Consider the following 13,655-nt stretch of genomic DNA (forward strand, 5'->3'; position numbering starts at 1 on the left):
TATATTTGGAAAGAGGGTGACCGACGCCACAAGCTGAGCCGCAGCGCCTTCCTCACTTTTGGTCACTGCCAAGGGAGAGGTATATATAGAAATAGGCAGGGTCGGCAGCCACCCAGCTGTAGAAGGCTGGAGGTCTGAGATGCCTTTCTCTGGACTTGGGGCTGGTGTGTCTTCGCTCAGTGCGATGGGACAGGCTCTCGGGGGTCCCGCCTGACTCCATCCTGTGCGTGCCGCACTCGGAAATCAGTGTGCGCCCTGGGGACAGCGGGGGCTTAAAAATCTTTATCTGTGGGAAAAGGGATGAAACTGAGGACACAGAAGTTAAAAATCCTCTTGGAGTTTTGAGCAAGACTTCTTGTCACAGCACAGGGTTGTGACAGGACTGTGACTGTAAACCTTGTGCCAGGAACAAGAACACCACCACTACAACAATAGTAATAATCTCCTCCTCTCACTGTGTGACGCTGTCTCATTAGTGTCATTATTAACTTGATCCTTCCCTAAGCGCCAGCAGGACCAACAAGCAAATTAATGACAGGGAGCTATCCCACCAGCCAGAATCCACAAGAGCAGCTGCTTAAGGACCTGCTGCTGTTAAGCTACATCACTGCTCAGGAAGGACCAGCTGCTGCCTGGGGGGGGGGGCAGGGGGGTGCCCCGCCCCGCAGAGAAAGGGGGGCGAGGGGTGTCAGGGCGGGAGACACAAAGCCTCAGGAGAGGAGTGAGGGTGCGACTGAGGCTCTGCCGGCCCCAGTTCTCCTTTGTGTTTGTGAGTTTTTCCCCTTCTTGCTGACAGATCTTTAGGTGGGCGTCCGTGGTCCATTCTGAGTCATGTCAGCAGTCCCCACTTGAGAATGAATACTGCCCCTCCCGACGGACCCACACCAAGCACGGCACGGAGGCCACTGGAAGAGGCGTGGGTGGGCGGGGGAGCAGGGCTTTTGTCCCCAAGATGCAGGGACATTAATTAAACACCCGCTGTATGCTGGCCCCAATGCAGAGCACGTCGAGAATATACAAAAGAAATGGGAAATGTAGCTTTTCTTCTTAACAGTTTCTAGGACACAGGGTGGGTGAATCATTTTTGAGAGTTAGGTGATTTTAGCTCAAAGCACACATTTATGAAGGCGAGTGGCCACCAGGGGGAGAGTCAGAAAGCCCGAAACCCGCCCGCTGTGGGCTTGCTGCGCGTTGCCGCCCCTCCTCCAGCTGGGACCGACAGCCCCTTCCCTGCAGCCCCTCCTCATCCAAGAAGAGAGCCCGTTCCTCCGAAAGGGTCCACCGTGTTCTGAGACAGACTGGTCTCCTTGAGGTCCTGCCCCACCTGCCCAGTGACACGTCAGTCCAAGTCTTTGTGCCGCCGGCCGGCCACCTCCCTGGGAGGCCCGTCAGGACAGGTTCGTGTCACCTGTGGGAGCAGGGCCTATGGCAGGCCCCGTGGGGCCGAGGGGCAGCGTGAGGGGCCCGGGCTACATCTCAGGCGGTGACACATGCAGGGCGGCCACGGCAGGGGGAGGGGCGCTGGCAGTTCCTTCTTAAACACCCAGAGTTGTTGCTGGGCGGGGTTTTGTGGGCCACAAAAAAAGGCCCAGTTAGCTTTTAACTTTTGTCATCACCAGTTTACCCGCCTCCTGTACAGCCATATTCATACCCACCTCCGGGAAACCGTGAGGACGCTTCCCATACGGGATTCCTTTGAGTTCCTTGTAAAACATCACAGGTCCCGTTACTGAGCCCAGTTCGAGCTCTGAAAGGCTGGCCTCCCATGCCGGCTTTCCCTGAATCACCATCCCGTCCTGCTGCCGTCAGCTCCCTCCTCGGGCAGTTGTGGAGCGTCCAGCGGGGAATCTTCGGGTCCTTTGCTGGGCAACCTGCTCCTGCACATGAGGAAATGGAGGGTGGCAGGGTGGGAAGCCTGCCCGAGGCTACAGGAAGAGGGTCAGAGTTGGTGGGGGGGTGTGGAGACACCGTTCTCCAGAGACCATTTTAAAACTAGAGATCAGGAATGAACAAGGACAGCCGTTTGGGCAGTTCTCCATAGGGAAGGGAAGCACTGCACGTCCAGATGGCCTGGGCCCGAATCCCACCGCTCACCATTCACCTGTGTGATGGTGAGCCCCGCGCCCGACTTCCCTGGGCCTCTGTGTTCTCCTCTGCAACATGGGGGTGATGCAGCTGCCTTGCAGACAAGTTACACGCATCCGTAGGATATTAAAATGCCAGGCGCGCATGCCCGGGGCTGTGGGCCGCACGCTGTAGATGTTAAGTTTTCCTCTGCATCTGGAGGTTTCCATGTGTTACAGCACGGTGGGACTGGCTGTCTTGATGACACTGAGGACATCATAAGGGATTTGTTTTATTGAGATGAGGAGGGAGAGAGGGACACATATGTGTGTTTTTTAAAGAGGTTTCCATCCAGAGAGGGAGAAATCTTAAAGGAGAGGAACTCTTGGTGCTCAAATAGGCAGCTTTTGGGGGCAACTGGGTCCTGGGCTGCTGTGGAGCCCCTCCCCCGTCAGCGGGGGACAGATGACTTTGTATATTATTAGCCAGCTTTATGGGAACAGGAGGAGCCCTCGTTCCTTCAGCCATCACTCGGCTAGAGCTAATCCTCACCGCCAGGACACAGAACTGCATTTATTTCTGGATGCGCTGGAAAAACATGTATTACGTCTCGGGAATGTGGGCAGCTCGGGAGGTGCTAATTGGAGAGCAGCTGAGCCCCCATCCTGGAGCCGGCGGCTTCCCCTGAGCTATTTTCCTCCACTTCTGTTTGATGTCTGCTCCCATGTGGACACGGGGCTACTCAGGACTGCTTTCTGCCAGAGCATGAAGTCACCTCGGGAGCAGATGCCTCTGGGATCAGGTGCCTTCTCCATGGCCACGTGAGGGGGATTAGGTGTCACTGGGAGCAGGGAATTCGGTTATTCTGAGCCAGGACCATTCCCTGCCACTGAGGTGCGGATGGGGGTCCTAAGCCAGTGCCCAGAGCCCCAGTGGAAATTCAAGCAGAGATGGCCTATAAATCTCCTTTAATTCAGTTCAACAAACATCCACTTTCCTCAGCTTTCTATTATGAGCAATGTCAAATGTGCACATAAGCACAAAGCATGGCACCGAACATCCAGGGGTACAGTGTAGTTGGACTTGATGTCAGAGCCATGCCACGAACCACTTCACTAACTGTACGAGAGGAGTTCGGGGAATGGATGGTTCTGGAAAAACGTCAGACCTCAGCCTCTAAGTGGAAGGGACAGCTGGTGCTGAAAGGTGACCAGGTAAAGTGAGGATTCCACACACACACTGAAAGACGGAAGGAGAGGACAGAGGATGAGGGTGACAGGAGGTCTCAGAGACAGTCGCTGGCACTGGGGAGATGAGTCCCATACCTGAGGTGGGACAGGTGCTCTGCTGTCACAAGTCAGCACATGACTGAGAAGACTGCCCTGTGCTTGGGAGCCTGGGGCGACATGACTGAGCCAGGGAAGAATGCTGTGAGAGGGACAGGGGAAGACGGGCATTCCGAGGGAAAGGAGGTTATAAAGAGCAGGCGTGGCCCGGGGCCCTGCCAGGGGATTTGGGGATGGGAACGAAGAGTAATGCTTGTGTCTGAACAACAGCACAGAGATGGAGTCGCACAGACTGGCCCACTAGGTGTATGTGGCTGTGGAAGGTAAAGGTCAGAGATCACCGGGAGGTCACCACTGGGAGGAAACGGAGAATAAATGGCTCTGTGATAATAGAGAACTTGGAAGAAAGGTGACCAATTTGAGGCCTGATGGTCAATTAAGATGTAAGGCATAATCTTTAAATTGAAGGATAACACTGAATTTTCATTAAGGTTGTGCTCTTCAAGAGAGAGGACCCAAATAAACAAAATAGGAAATGAAACAGGAGAAATAACTGCCGATACCACAGATATACAAAGGATCATTAGAGAATACTGTGAAGTTACAGGCCAACAAATTGCACAGCCCAGAAGAAACGGACAAGTTTCTAGAAACATACAGCCCAAAACTGAATCAAGAAGAAATAGATAATTAGAACAGATCCATCACTAGAAATAAAAAAATCCATAATAAAACAAAACAAAACCAAAGCTCCCTTCAAACAAAAGCCCAGGACCAGATGGCTTCGCTGGGGAATTCTACCAAACACACAAAGAAAAATTTATACTGATCCTTCTCAAACTCTTCCAAAAGACTGAAGAGGAGGGAACACTCCCAAAGTCATTCTATGAAGCCACCATCACACTGATACCAAAACCAGGCAAAGACACTACCAAAAGATTAAATTACAGGCCAATATCTTTGATGACCATAGATGCAAAAATCCTCAACAAAATATTAGCAAACCAAATCCAACAATGCATAAAAAGAATCATACACTGTGATCAAGTTGGATTCACTCCAGGGTCACAAGGGTGGTTCAACATATGCAGATCAATGTTACACGCCACACCAACAAAAGAAAAGACAAAAACCACGTGATCATCTCAACAGAGGCAGAAAAAGCATGTGATAAAGTTCAACATCCATTCATGATAAAAAACACTCACCAAAGTGTGTACAGAGGAAACGTGTGTCAATGTAATAAAAGCTACTTACAACAAACCCACAGCCAACGTAATACTCAACAGTGAAAATCTGAAAGCTTTTCCTGCTAAACTCTGGAAAAAGAGAAGGATGCCCACTCTGACCACTTCTATTTAACACAGTATTGGAAGTCCTATCCACAGCAATCAGGCAAGAAGAAGAAATAAAATTTACCCAAACTGGAAAGAAAGAGGCAAAACTGCTATTATATGCAGATGACATGATACTCCATATAGAAAACTGTAAAGACTCCACACAAAAACTATTAGAACCGATAAGTGAATTCAGGCAAGGTAGCAGGAATCAAGATTAACATACAGAAAGCTGTTGCATTTCTTTACACTTGATATTGAAGTATCAGAAAGAGAAAGTAAAAAAAAAAAAAAAATCCCTTTTAAAATTGTGTCCAAAAAAAGCCTAGGGTCAAACCTGACCAAGGGGGTGAAAGGCTTACATGCTGAGAACTACGGAACACTGATAAAGGGAACTCAAGATGATTTAAAGAAATGGAAAGATATCCCATGTTCTCGGACTGGAAGAATATTGTTAAAATGGCCATACTAACCAAAGCAATCTACAGATTTTTTTTGTGATTCCTATCAAATTACCCATGACATTTTTCACAGACATGAAAAAATAGTCCTAAAATTTTATATGGAATCACAAAAGATCCAGAATTGCCAAAGCAATACTGAAGAAAAAGAACAAAGCTGGAGGAATAACTCTCCCAGACTTCAGACAATACTACAGAGCTACAGTCATCAAAACAGCATGGTATTGGCACAAAAACAGACATATGGATCAATGGAACAGAATAAAGAGTCCAGAAAGAAACCCATAGACCTATGGCCAATTAATCTTTGACAAAGGAAGCAAGAATATACAATGGAGAAGACAGACTCTTCAGCAAGTGGTGTTGGGAAAGCTGGACAGCCATATATAAATCAATGAAGTCAGGACACTCTCTCATACCACACAAAAAAATGAACTCAAAATAGTTTAAAGACTTAAATATAAGATATGACACCATTAAACTTCTAAAAGAGACTATAGGCAAAACATTCTCTGACATAAATCATAGCAGTGTTTTCCTAGGCCTCCCAAAACAATAGAAATAAAAGCAAAAATAAACAAATGGGACCTAATAAAACTTAAAAGCTTTTGTACAGCAAAGAAAATCATAAACAAAACGAAAAGCAACCTACAGACTGGGAGAAAATATTTGCAACTGATGCAACTGACAAGGGCTTAATTTCCAAAATATACAAACAGCTCATACAACTCAATATCAAAAACAAACAACTCAATTAAAAAATGGACCTAAGTAGACATTTCTCTGAAGAAGACATGCAGATGGCTAATGGCACATGAAAAGATGCTCAACATTGTTAATTATTAGAGAAATCTAAATCAGAACTACAATGAGGTATCACCTCACACCAGTCAGAATGGACATCATCAAAAACTCTACAGATAATAAATGCTGGAGAGCATGTGGAGAAAAGGTAACCCTCCTATGCTCTTGGTGGGAATGTAAACTGGTGCAGCCACTATGGAAAACAGTACAGAGGTTCCTTAAAAAACTAAAAATAGAGCTGCCATATGATCCAGTAATCCCACTCCTGGGCATATATCTGGAAAACATGAAACCTCTAATCAGAAAAGATACATGCACCCCAGTGTTCACAGGAGCACTATTTATAACAGCCAAGACATGGAAGCAACCTAAATGTCCACTGACAGATGACTGGAAAAAGATGTAGTATATATATACAATGAAATATTACTCAGCCATAAAAAAGAATGAAATAATGCCATTTGCAGCTATATGGATGGAACTATAGAGACTATCATTCTAAGTGAAGTCAGACAGAGAAAGACAAATATCATAGGATATCACTTGTATGTGGAATCTAAAAAATGATACAAATGAACTTATTTAGAAAACAAACTTATGGTTACCAAAGGGGAAAGGGTGGGGGAGGGATAAATTAGGAGTTTGGGATTAGAAAGGTATAAGCCACTATATATAAAATAAATAAATAACAAGGATTTACTGTAACTCACAGGGAACTATATTCAATATCTTATAATAACCTATAATGGAAGGGAATCTGAAAAAGAATATGTACATAAATTGAATCACTTTATTGTACACCTGAAACTAACACAACATTGTAAATCAACTATACTTCAATTTAAAAAAATTTTAAAAATTGTGTTTTTCAAATCTGGCTCTACCTTAGAATCACCTGAAGAACTGCTTTAAAAAAAACAAACTTTACATAACCAATTAGAAGCTATGACTTCCTATGGAAGAGAAGACTCCACTAGCAACAAATAAGATAAACACCAAAGAAGAAACTTAAAGAGATATGTGCAAAACCTTAAAGAAGTACTGAAAGACAAAAACGTAGGTTTTCCTTGCTGTTGGATAGGATGATTCAAAATCCTAAAGATGCCAATTATCCCCAAATTAATATATGAATTTAATGCAATCTCAATAAATGTACCAACTTTTTTTCTAGAGCTAAATAGTTAATTCTAAATTTCATGCATGCACAGTAAAGAAAACCCTGAAAAAAGAAAAGTCACAGGCAGGACATTCTAACAGATATTAAAACATACACAATAAAGTCTACATAATGAAGAATGTCACCCCGAAGAGACAGACTGACCAAAGGAACATCCTAGAAAGACCAGGAAAAATTTGATTCAGGATGAAGGGGGCATCTCAAGCCACTGGAGCTAAGATAGACTCTTGAATAAGCGGTGGAGGGACAAGAGGATGGGCACTTGGGAAAAGATAAATTTGGATCCATACTTCATACCACACCCTAGATTAAATAACAAATGCATCAGATCCAAATGTAAAGAGATGAAACAAGTACTAAAATAAAGCATGAGTGAATTCCTTTCCAGTTTGGGAGTGGGAGAGGCCAACTATGACTCAAAATTCAAGCAGTAAAAAAAAAAAAATCATTAAAAAAATTTATGGCAAAAAAATTAGAGTAAAAGACAAATTACAAATTGGGAGAAAATATTTGCAATTTGCATCACAAAGAGCTTTACTATAGAAATAATTCTTAAAAGTTGAGAAGAAAAGGATTTAAGAAAAACCTCAGATGGAGACAAATGGCAAACAAACAAGCAGAAAACTCGCACCTAAAGATGTACAGTTGGTCTTCAAACATGTGAAAAAATGCTCATCCTTATGTTAAGAGAAATGCATATTAAAACCACGCTCTCTCACTAATTAGAATGGAACAAATCCAAACGCTGAGCAAGACATTCTGCCGGCAAGCTGTGATGAAACACAACCACTCATACTTTTCTACTGGGTGAAAAATTGCAGAACTGCTCTGGAGGGGAGTTCAGAAAAAATTAACCAAGTATGCAATTTCCCTTTGACCCAGCAAAGCTACTTCTAGCAATCAGCCCCTAAGATATTTATGTCCACAAGTACTAAGACGTTGCACTATCATAACAGCAAAAGATTGAAAGTAGCCCAGGGATTTATCCATAGGTAGCTTACTGAATACACTGTGCTGTACCCGCATGACGGAGTATGTGGCTCTATGGCCAGGCAGCTGTGAAAAAGAATTCGATAGGTCGCTCTCTATAAACAGAGATGGAGGAATTTCCAGGATATACTGTTAGTGAAAAAACAAAGGACCAGAACAGTGGCAGAATGATAAATTTTGTGTAAGAAAGAAGGTATAAAAATATCTATACATGTTTGCTCATTTTTGCAATAAGAAACATAAGGTAAATCAGAAACTGATGAAAATGGTTCTCCACAGAGGGAACCATGGGAGCTATGCCTTCTTACATGGTTTTGACTTTTGAACCATGTAAATGGCTTATTCAAAAATAAATTTTAAAAAGGGAAAAAAAATCAATTCCTAAAATTGAATACAGAAAGCACAAATAAACAATGTATGTCAAATTAATAACATCACCACACAGAAAAGACTTAATTCCTGTCAGTTTTGAAAAGTGCTCTGGATATTCTTCGTGAGATGTATTCAAAGCATAAAAAGAACTGCAAAGAAACTGGGAACTTTTCTCAGTAGGTTATTATTGGTTGTAACTAGATTAAAAGTGGAAACAACTTATATGTTTTTAGATAACTCACTAAACTAAATAAATACATTCATCTTACAGGGACCAAGATTTTTATTCTAAGAGAAAAAAATACACAAGTATAAAATAAAAGAAGGTAAGAACAATCTGGTAACAATGAACTGGACCTGTTCATCTGAATCAATTTGAGCACCTGAAAGAATGATTGTATTTAAATATCAACACAATGAACAGGAAAAAATCTGTGAGTTCTGTGGTGAGACAGGAAGAGGGTGGGGGCAGCGGGAAGGAAAGCTCTTCCTCTTTATGGAAGAATGCCGCTAATAAATGCAGACAGAACGAGAAAATGAAGATTATTTCGCCACCCCTGATGATAGCAACTGATCTAGGCAAGGATCATCAATGATGCTAAAAGCACTGGGTGAAAGGGTTCTGGGGAGAAGGATATCCACTAACCAGGGGAGGACACAGAACCCCAAAAGCAACCCCTGCCCATCCTAACAAGGCGACACAGGATGCACTCAGAGCGCCCCTGTGGGGGTCCTGCCAGATGTTCAACCTGTGTCTGTTGAGGCCTCTGGCTCACAACTTCCTGAAGCACAGAGACGAACAAGTAAGTGATGCCATGAAGAATCTATCAGTCAAATCCAGAAGGTAGGACTTTATGTAAGAAAACTGGCTGGGACAGTTCAGGATGAATCAATGTTATTTTTTTTCAGAAAATCTATTTTGGTTAAAAGAGATGACAGAACCAAATGTAACACATGAACCTCGGTTGGATTCTAGATTGGAAAAAAGGAAAGGAGGAAAAGAAGAAAGAATAATCTGAAAAGGGGACAAGCTGAGGCCATTCGTACGTAAACGGGATGTTAGATGATACTTATGGAATTAGTGTTACTTTTCTTACCTGTGAAAATGGGATCGCAGCTGTGTAGGAAAATGACCTTATTTCTAGAAGTTTCATACTGTGGTATTTAGGGAGATAGCATCTTATACAACGAACTTCAAAGGTTCAGCCAAAAAAAAAAAAAAAGAAAAATGTGCATACACAAAGCAAATATGACAAAATTAACAGTAGGTGACGCTAGGGAAAGGGTAAATCTGTGTCCTAAAGGTTTGAAAATATTCAAAGTTGAGGGGAGAATGTAAAAGCAAATCTTTTAAAAAAAGCCCTGGCCCCGCCCCCGCCATCTCTAGGCTTGGGTGTGATGGGTGAAGCTCCCCCGTCTTGGGCACCCCAGGTTCTGATGTACACCCGCGGCTAAGAACTCACCATTCGGAGTTCCGGGGGGCAAAGGCGGAAAATAAATAGGATTCCGAAGTGAAGAGGTGGACTTGAGAGCAGAGGTACTTCCCCAAATAGTGACTGGAAAAGGCAAGAAGACCCCGAGTCAGCAGGTGTGTGTGTTGGGGGGGTGTTGGGAAGGAGCGTCAAGTAACGTCTCAAACAGCAGGGACTGGAGCCGAAGCGACGGGGCCAGGGAGGCTCACACCCCTCTTGTAAACTGTAGTGGAACTAGAGGAGGCTTCTTAACCCAAACCCCATTCAGTCAGAATCCCCGGGGCTAGATCAGGAGTGTGGGGCTCCCCATGGCCCTCCAGGTAGCTGGCTGAGACCCCAGATTAGGAACGATGGCCAGGTGACTTCTGGTCCTTCCCACCCTGGCACTATGTGACCCCACACTTACAGGCCTGTTCCCCAGTCTAGGGCTGGGCAGCCTCGCCGCTAGCTGAGCAGCCCCTTCCCTAGGAGATGAGATGCCTCCCCCAGCTGGAGCCCAGAGGCCTTGGGGACAAGCAGGTGGCAAGGCAGTCCTCCTCTGGAGCCCCCAGCGTTGTGTCTATACTCTTAAAACCGAGTGGCGTACAGAATTTGCTTAGTTTGGTAAATAGTCAGCTCAGGATGCTGCCTGTTGCCCTTTCTCCTTTCTGTCTCCACCACGTGCTCTAGATTCAGGGAGGAGATGCCCTATGTTTCATCTTGGGGGGGTGGGAGAGGGAACGCTGGTGGAAAACTGCCTTCTGCCTGCAGCGGTCTCTGCAGGGAGGTGGCCCTGTCCCCACCTGTCCCGTCACCATGGCCTCCAGACCCCAGGTCACCCCTCTTCACCCCTCTACCCTGAAACAGAAGCCCCTACAGATGTGCTCAGGCCTGTGTCAGGCCACAAAGCCAAGTGGTGAACAAGATGGATGTGAAACATAGATTATGCAACTGACTGATGAATTCCGGACCTCTGACTCTTGTACTACAAAGGGGACAAGCAGGGAGCTCAGGAAGGAACAGGGAGGCAGGAGACCTCCTTGTCCCGGCACATCAGTGTCCCCTCAGTTACCCCCATCAACTTAAAGGCAAAACCACCATCCTTGCCTGCTTGCCACAAGAAATCCAGCCACTATGAGCGCTCCACGGCTGCGTGAACCTTACAGAGATGTGAGGGGAAGGCTGGGACACCCTTTCTCCACTTTACTCGCCCTCCTTCCAGAGTCCACTGACTGCCCTCCACTCAGGGAGCCTAAATTCCTCTCCTCTTGGCCATGCTGAGGAGCTTTCTCACCATCTCAGACCTGGGGGTGCCTAGCTGCCCCCTAGGCAGGGTTAGTACACATTTCCCTACAAGACAGTTCTTTAGATGTCTCACCCCAGCTGCCTCCCCAGATAGTACCCTCTCCATCTCATGGCCCTCCAACCCCCACGCCCAATCTGCCCTTCATTCTCCAGGTAGCACCGTAAGGGCCACTGCCCTGCCCTCCGGAGCCAATGGCACTGGGGGGCCTCAGATGCCAGCTCTTCCTGCCACGACCCTCCTGTCACCACAGCACTTGTCAGCTGGTCAGTAACCTCCCCGGCTCCCACCACGTGACTTCACATGCTCCGTTTCAGGGGTCGTCTGTGCTGGGCACGTTCCACATGGAGTAAGATGGCCCTCTCCCCCACCACACTCCTCTTCCCCAAGTGCGAGGCGCCATCGCTTTCCCGTCGCTGGGCTGGGGCCAGGGGCTCTGCCAAAAGCATGAGTCCAGGACGGGACCCATCCATGCCTCTAGCAGGACAGTCAGTTCTAGAAAAGCAAATTGAGGGTTCTTCAGGAAACAGAGTAACAATCAGTGACAAGTTAATTTAGAAATTATTTAGCCACCAGACCTTGTGGGGAAATGGTCCCTTTCCCAAGGTTTTCTTCTGGTGATACAATTACATTCATGTAACAATTTAAGTTACAGGAATGTAAGATAAAGGCAGATCATAATCTCCCACTCAGAGCTAACAATCACTACCATACATTACTTCCAAATATTTTTATATGCTTATTCATATTTGCCTTTTCAAAATAAAAGGGGGTGATTTTTATATACTTTTATTAAAGCAGCACATGCTCACTATAAAAACAAAATCCTATTATGCAGAAATGCAATTTACTTGATGGACTGTGGACATCCACGTCAGGGACTTTAGATTTACATCCTTATTTTTAAAAGGGCCGCACAATCCCATTATGCAGCAGTGCCATAATTGAATAAATCCCACCTTTAAAAATATCCTAGTGAGGAATATCCTCGTCTCTTTGAACATTTATCCAATTATTTCCTTAGGATAAATATCCAGAAATAGGATTACAGAATCTAATGCTTTTGCTGCAATCACATTAATCTCCTGAAGGATTATCCATTTACAGCCCCACCTCCTACCGTGTAAGGGTTAGTTTCCCCACGTCTTTGCCGTCTCTGGGTATCGCTCACTTGTGCCAGTTTTATAGGTGAACAAGGTCACTCACTGACGCTTTACTTTGCTTCTATTATGAGTGAGGTGAGGCTGAACCTCATCTTGTTGCTGCCCGTCACTTGCGGTTCTGTGACTGGTCTTCGTGTCCTTTGTCCCTTTTCTCTTGAGATGTTAATCTATTTTAAGAGCTTTCATATACCGGAGATTTTGGGAATCTCTCGTGTCTACTGCAAATGTTCTCCCCATTTGCTCCCCATCTCGTGTGGGCCTCCCAACAATCCCGGGGGTGGCGGAGCAGGTGGAACTATCCCCACTTAGTCGACGTGGAAACTGACTCAGTGAGGAGTTCTGGCCGATGGCGAGAGGGCCGTGGAAGACTGGTTTCCCAGCTCCGGGTCTGGTGCGCCACGCTGTCCTACTGCTCCACCAGGGCCCCGAGGGCACCCTTCAGGATTATGGGGAAATGTTTCCCCTTTACAAATTAAAATGTCTCAAGTATTTGGGGCTCAGTTTCCTCTTCTGTTAAAAAAAAAAAAAGAGTTGAACCAAATGATCCTTTGCATCTTCAGCTCGACTGTCTTCTGATTCTGTGATTTAAGGCCGAAGAGAGGTCCACCTGCATGAAAGCACTGTCTTCATCCTCCAAGCATGTACATGGAGTGGGGGAGGCAGCTGGGCTGCCCTTCTCCACGTGAGAAGTGCAGGGTGAGCATCCATGACAGCACGTCACCAAGAGCCTTTCCTCCCCAGACTTCCCCAGGCTGGACTCGGTAGCTTGTGTCTGGCCATGTCTTTCCCTGTCAGATCAGTAAACACACAGGGCAACAGCGATGAACCCCAGCATCTCCACGTCATGGCTGGAGGGCACTATAGACCACGGCAGCTACTGCCTCGTCCCACGATCCCTGCGGAAGTCGCCAGTGGATCAGGGCACACACTGTCAGAGCCTGGTCACAGTTTCAACCTCCTCCTGAGCACTGGACCACAGGGAGCAACTACTGTGGGAGCAAAACCGACATGGGGGGAAGTATCTGTCTTCCTGCTATGAGGTTATTTTTTCTAGTAACGCCTCTTTCTTATTACAGAGTTAACATATGTTCATTTAGGCAGGTTTAGAAAAGAGATCATCAAAAATTAGAAAATAAACACCATATACAAAAATAAATTCAAAATGGATAAAGGACTTAAATGTAAGACCAGATACTATAAAACTCCTAGAGGAAAACAGGCAAAACACTCTCGGCCATAAATCACAG

Source organism: Vicugna pacos, chromosome 16 (assembly GCF_048564905.1).
Source record: "Vicugna pacos chromosome 16, VicPac4, whole genome shotgun sequence".
NCBI classification, from domain to species: domain Eukaryota; kingdom Metazoa; phylum Chordata; class Mammalia; order Artiodactyla; family Camelidae; genus Vicugna; species Vicugna pacos.